The following is a 7,500-nucleotide window of genomic DNA, read 5'->3' on the forward strand; positions in this document are numbered from 1 at the left end:
TCCAAGTTTTTTTTTTTTTTATTATTATTATTACTTTTATATTTTATTTTTATTTTTATTTTTTATTTTTTTTATTGTTTTTTTTTGGGGGGGGGGGCTTTTTGGAAATGTATAGATATTTTTAGGAATAACAAAAATGTACGCTTTAATAGTTTAAGGTACAGTAACGCGTATTTATTGCAACCGATATAGAAAAGATATGAATTAGAATGAAAGTATGTTGCAACATGAAGATATTTCTTCTCATTCACACCTTCTCTACATATAGTACATATTTCTACATACAGTACAAATATTTCTATGCATACATACATATACATACATGTGGAAAGGTATGAATGAGAACGAATATCTTCACAATACATCTCTTGTATTGTGAAGATATTCGTTCTCATTCATACCTTTCCACATTACGGTTCATATACATACATATATAGTACATACTTTATGACTCGAAATGTGGCTCCCAATGTGAAGATATTCATTCTCATTCGTACCTTTTTCTACACACAATACATATTTCTACATACAGTACATATATTTCTATACATGCAGATATAGTACATACTTCATGACTAGAAATGCCTCTCCTATAATCAAATAATATTGCTTGTACTGTTGAATCTTCATATTTCTTGCTTGCATTTCAAAGATGGATTCTGAGACACATGCAGACTCGAAGTTGCATGTGTTGCTCAATCATGCACCGTCATTCTATTTATTAACTAGTTATCAAAGATTCTCAATCAGCTCTTAATGGGACACCGGAAGCAATCATCAATGCATTAGTGATTTGTTACAGCCTGTAATTATAAGACCAGCGTGACCTTTCCGGGTCGAGCACGCACCCAGGAATGTCCTTGTTTTTCTTTTCATTCTTTAAGAAGTGTCCTTGTCCTCTTCTTTTTCTTTTCCCCCTCTTCTTCTTGCTTCTTCGTATTATTATCCTTATTATGATTATAATGATCCTTATTATGATTATAATGATCCTTATTATGATTATAATGATCATTATTATGATTATAATGATCATTATTATGATTATAATGATCATTATTATGATTACAATGATCATTATTATGATTATAATGATCATTATCATGATTATAATAATATTCATAATCATTATTATTATCAATGTTTTGTCATTATCATCAGTATTATAATCATCATCTTTATTATCGTTATTATCATCATCTTTATTATCATTATTATCATTTTCATTATAATTTTTTCGGGGGTGAGGGGCGGGGAAAATTAATCATATGGCACCCCCTCTAAAAGCACCTGTTCGCGATCTGGCTTCGTGACACGCGAGCAAATCTCACCAGCTAAGCTCTGAATTGATGTCTGCAATATATACATGTTGCACAACTATCGAGTAACGATGAGCATTTAACATCTCACGCAGGAGATGTTGTGATGTGAATCCTCCTTGGGACCGGATTCACGAACGCACTTACGATGGTAGAAAAAAAACGCTGGTAACCACAGAAACGATTGTAAACAGACAGCGGTGGTATTCGCTAACTTACGATCGAATTTACGATGTCATCACGTGTGTTTATCTCGTCGAAAAAATCAATATTTAAGCAAAGTTTTCGGTTTGTTTTAATGTTACGAATGCAATGGTGGCAAGCACATGTCGCAACAAGGTCATGATGTAGAAATGCAAATTTACACATGAAGCGAGCAAGAATAAAAAAGAAAGAAAGAAAAAAAAAAAACTAAATTCATACGTAGACATAGGCCTACATGAGAGCATCAAAAGTATATGAAATCGACGTAACAGTGAACTCCTAGAGCATCCTTCTCTAAAATTATTAGTACAAAAAACACACTTATTGACACAAAACTGGCAATAGCAATATAAACAAGTATGACAGTGTGTGTGTGTGTGTGTGTGTGTGTGTGTGTGTGTGTGTGTGTGTGTGTGTGTGTGTGTGTGTGTGTGTGGGCGTGTTTGTGTGTGTGTGTGTGTGTGTGTGTGTGTGTGTGTGTGTGTGTGTGTGTGTGTGTGTGTGTGTGTGTGTGTGTGTGTGTGTGTGTGTGTGCGGGTGTGTGTGTGTGTGCGGGTGTGTGTGTGTGTGCGGGTGTGTGTGTGTGTGCGGGTGTGTGTGTGTGTGCGGGTGTGTGTGTGTGTGTGTGTGTGTGTGTGTGTGTGTGTGTGTGTGTGTGTGTGTGTGCGGGTGTGTGTGTAGGTGGGTGGGTATGTACATATATTACAGTGGTTACAGTATAGTCGTAAATTTGTCTTATTACTGATTGATCAAAATCTAAATCTGAAGCTAAGAGTATTTGTGAATGTCAGATATAAAAAAAGGTAGAAGAAAAAAAAAATGAAATCCATCGAATGCCAATTGGAAATTGGATTTAGGAATTTATAGAGAAACTTGAAGATTTTCCGACGCGCTGTAAGAAGCCGGTTAATTCTCACGTGGATTCCCTTTTCACAAATGTTCCTATGGACGATTTCCTTGAACGAAAAAATCTCAATCTCTTTCGAAAATCCTTATTTCGGTTCATTTGCTTCATCGAACTCCAATCGCTTATGTCTCATGAATTGCGTCTTGATTTTCACAACAACTTTCACAAGCGCATTCATGGCATCGTGGTGGGAGGTTGCCCGGGCCCGGTCCTCGCCAACCGATGCGCGGAGACGGTCGACCGAAATCTTCCCGTACGTTCTTTTCCTCAAGACACAGATGCTGCTGATATGAAAATCCTGTTTCTTCTTCGTCTTTCATTAAACTTATAGGTACTTCTCTCTAACTTCGAATTTTATGAAGACAATTTACTGTGAATTTGTGAATTCTTTGTGAATGATTAGGTTAGCCGACCGTTTCACTGTTCTGTTCAATATTTTGTTTTCCTTAACTTTAAGGGAATTTAATTCCATAAGGATATATAGGTGTAATTATTTCCTTCCATGTAAAGTCCATAAGCGCCTTTGTTATAGTCACAATTGTCATATGATAAAGAGACAAAACTGCGCTATAAGGCTAAGTGTCTACCTACCTTTTGAGAAGTATGAATTCTACAGATTTTTCTTGCAATCTACAGAACTGGGATAAAAGTAGGATATTTACTCCACAGAACAAAAATATTGGTCTTTCTTGCCTTCAGGGAGGATCGAACTCCCGGCCTCTGGTTTACTAGACCAGCGATCTAGCCACTGAGCTATGAGGCTATTTACTTAGATAGTCCATATGACCGTATTTCTTGATAGGAAATTTATCCATTGACATGTTAATATATTGTGATTTCGTTCCTGTTATCCGCCTGATGCTATGATTATGTCAAATGTACCTTACTATATGGAACATTTAATTGCAAACACAATGATAAAATGGTGATATAATATTGCCAGTATTCAATTGCTCGCATCATATATATATATATATATATATATATATATATATATATATATATATATATCTTCCTTTCCTTTCTTCTCTTCTTTTTTTACAGTTTACTTATCTTGATATCCACACATGTACCTACTACCAATCTGTACATTTTACTTTTCTTCCGTTTAGCAATATAAAAAAAAACTCAATCTGAAGAAAAAAATCAATACAATTTAGTCATACATGCGATCTGAATGGCCATTACTTGCGGACACATGTACACTGAATGGTGCTACAGCTGAACAAACCATACATGTGGAATAGCACTGCTACTTAATGTATATTTTTTCAATTTTCCGAACTCAGATTTATTTTGGTGTACATGAATGAACATACAAAAATATATACTATTTTTACGAAAACTGCAAATGGAAAATTATCTTGGATTCTGTTTCTCTGACGTCACTGAGGCTCATGGTGTACTATGATAGCATTCTAGCCACTGATAAGAGGGGGAGAGGGGGAGAGAGAGAGAGAGAGAGAGAGAGAGAGAGAGAGAGAGAGAGAGAGAGAGAGAGAGAGAGAGAGAGAGAGAGAGAGAGAGAGAGAGAGAGAGAGAGAGAGAGAGAGAGACGGTGAGACAAAGACAAATAATACAAGACAATTTTAGTTTCTTTTTAATATTATGCAAGGACAACGCTCCTTCATGAGGGAGGTTTGAAAACTTTGAAATACTGTGCTTTACGACATTCCATACAGTACAGCAACCCGACACGAAAGCTGCATTTCAGCCGTGGAAAATCTTGAGACGGGCTTGATTCCGGCTTGATCTGACCGTTTTCGACGCGCCAGATCGTGAGCCCGGCTTGCGTCGAGATGGAAAGTGACGTCAGAATGTAAACAAAGACGATTATTTTTGCGTACTGCTATTTTTTTCCTCGTTATATCTTTTTAGTCTGTCTTAAGAAACGCAAATGGATGAGTTGTCAGTTTGAAATGATATTTGACCTTCGCTTCAACATCTATCAAATCTATGAATTTTATTAATTGCGTAGCAATCATGGATATAGGCGAGCTCTGTTGGGGCTGCGGTTACTTTTTTTTTTTTTTTACAAAATATTTAGAAGCGAATATGTGGTATAGATTGGATAAGGTCACAATGCTTAACGAAGACTTATATGCATAAGACGTCAGAAGTCTATGCAAAACACGTTCTTTTTTTGTTTGTTTTTTATCATACGGCTGAAACGTCATGGCTGTCAGATGATCATGTTCCTTCATACAATTTTTTAATATTTCGTTTGTAAGATATATATCGCATGCATTATATATTTTTTTGTGCATTTCCATTTCTTTAATAAACGAAGAATGTCTCGGATATTTCCATGTATCTGACATTTTAAAAAATCAGATGATGAACCCTATTCGTTCTTTAATATTGTTAAAAAAGTAACAGATATACATGTATTTTTCATCTCGTTGGATTATGAGGAAGACTTTCCTTGGGATACCAAATTGTAGAAAGCAGAAATACCAAATAGATAACACAGCCTTCATAGCTCAGTGGCTAGAGCGCTGGTCTAGTAAACCAGAGGCCGGGAGTTCGATCCTCCCTGAAGGCAATATACCTGCCATTTTGTTAGTGGAGTGTACATTATAAGAATAATCTGTAGCGTTCTTCCTTCCCAAAAGCAGGCAGAAATTTGTGATAATATTGCTACGTATGCGCATGTTGATGTTCATATGTTCGGGGTCGCTACTCGAGGCTTGAGAGGAGAGGAAAGCGACGCTGGCATGGCGGTCGGGACGATTGATCAGCAATGTGACGCATTTCAGACAGCGATATTGGCAGTTCTGTGGAGTGTCATGAGAAAAGTGAGCGCTGTGGGAGTTCAGCAGGAAGTACGCTTTCGTGTTAAGATAAACTGGTGGAGTGTTATGAGTGCTAAAGGCGAAATTTGAGTGACTGAAATAAGGCTAGGCGTACATGGACAGCAGCAGTGGCCGGTGACTCGCTTTAGACGCTCCCCGTGGATATTAGTCATGTGAAGTGAAGCGAACTCTCTACCAGTGTGCTCTCGGACGCATCATCTAATTAGCGTCTACATGAAAATCATGCCATCCTTTTGTGTCATATTAAGCATACATTATCCCCCTGCCTCTCTGTGGTAAGAACGGAAATAGAGGAATGTTAAGTACATGTGTGCGTTTGTCTTCGCCCGCCTGAGAAAGTTACTCACAGACGTTTCAATATTATAGCGCAGTTTTGTTTGTTTATTACATATATTTACTACTTAATTGTATGCCAATTGTGATCAATAACAAAGGCGGTTATGGACTTTACACATATAGTCTCGGATGGAAATCACTACACCTATGTAGCCTTTTGGAATAGAATTCTCTTAAAGTTCAGGAAAACAAAATATTGAACAGAATAGTGAAACGGTCGCTAACCTAATCATTCACAAAGCACAGCCTTCCCTTCAGTAAATGCCTTCATAAAATTCGAAGTTAGAGAGAAGTACCTATACGTTTAATGAAAGACGAAGAAGAAACAGGATTTTCATATCAACAGCATCTGTGTCTTGAGGAAAAGAACGTACGGGAAGATTTCAGTCGACCGTCTCCACGCACAGGTCAGCGAGGACCGGGCCCGGGCAACCTCCCACCACGATGCCATGAATGCGCTTGTGAAAGTTGTGAAAATCAAGACGTAATTCATGAGACATAAAGGATTGGAGTTCGATGAAGCAAATGAACCGAAATAAGGATTTTCGAAAGAGATGGAGATTTTTTTCGTTCAAGGAAATCGTCCAAAGGAACATTTGTGAAAAGGGAATCCACGTGAGAATTGACCGGCTTCTTACAGCGCGTCGGAAAATCTTCAAGTTTCTCTATGAAATCCAAAATTCATTTGGCATTCGATGGATTTCATGGCGAAAGACGTTTGGCACAAGCGGCAAGACAATGGTTGGTTCGGTTTGCCTTCCATTTTTTTTTTTCTTAGCTTCGTCTGATGAGAAACACCTGGCGAGGTCATTGGTTTTCAATTCATATTGTGTTTGTGTTCATATATGAATATATTTACATAAATGTGGATATGTGTGTGTGTGTGTGTGTGTGTGTGCACATCTCCATACAATACATGCATGCATGCATACATACATACACACTCACATACACACGTGTGTGTGTATGTGTGTGTCTATATATACATGTATATATATGTATATATATACATATATATATATATATATATATATATATATATATATATATATATATATATTATATACACATATGTGTGTAAATGTGTATATATACACATACTCACACACACAAACATGTATGTTTTTGTACATATATGCATAAATACATAATAAATCAAATAACTGAACAAATATAACAATGTACAAAGTTTACTTCTCTTCGAATAGGAGAAGAAAAAGCTCAATTCCTACATTCATTCTTTGCCAAGTATTACATGAAGCCTTCAGAGCTCATTGGCTAGAGCGCTGGTCTAGTAAACCAGAGGCCGGGAGTTCGATTCTCCCTGACGTCACATATTCTTGGTCTCTTTTTTCCTTCTGGAGGCCTTAGGGTAAACTTAGGATTCACTTCACTCGTTGAACGGTTACACGGAAATGCTTTTTGGATTATAACGAAACAGCTATATTTGGAGAGCTAACCTGATGAAGCACACCCCTCAGACTTCCATATCCACCCAAATATATTCCTGCAAATTATACTCATCAGCGGGTTCTTTGGCACTGCATGTAGCAAAAATATTTATACAGATCCGGTATAAAATAAATTTCAAGTAAACATCAGAATTGATAGTACATGAAACTTATTTCCCCCTGAAACTAAGATTAAAGAAGGCCGGTGGTATTCCTGCGTACTGCAACCATATGCATAAATATAAACGTTATTTCCGGATAATAAGTACGAACCTAACCTACACTAGCATGACCTAAGCTAACCTGAAAGTGGTATCAAGTGTCGAGACGCCGCCATTTTGTTTGATTTACCACGTTTGCGCAAGGCACCAATCAGGAGCTTTTCTGCCGTACTTGTAGTCACTGCCATTAAAGAAACAAACCTTAGGGAATTAAAGAATGAATGACATGTAGAAGGTATGAACGAGAAT

The 7,500-nt window shown here is 37.1% G+C and overlaps 2 non-coding genes across 2 annotated transcripts; one reads left to right on the top strand and one right to left on the bottom strand.

Moving 5' to 3' along the window:
* Positions 1–3,117: 3,117 nt before the first annotated feature.
* TRNAT-AGU (transfer RNA threonine (anticodon AGU)) lies at positions 3,118–3,189 on the bottom strand. The gene has a single exon. It is a non-coding gene; the product is annotated as a tRNA-Thr (tRNA).
* Positions 3,190–4,899: 1,710 nt separating this feature from the next.
* Positions 4,900–4,972, top strand: TRNAT-AGU (transfer RNA threonine (anticodon AGU)). The gene has a single exon. It is a non-coding gene; the product is annotated as a tRNA-Thr (tRNA).
* Positions 4,973–7,500: the final 2,528 nt, after the last annotated feature.

This window comes from Penaeus vannamei, chromosome 15, assembly GCF_042767895.1.
Source record: "Penaeus vannamei isolate JL-2024 chromosome 15, ASM4276789v1, whole genome shotgun sequence".
NCBI lineage: Eukaryota > Metazoa > Arthropoda > Malacostraca > Decapoda > Penaeidae > Penaeus > Penaeus vannamei.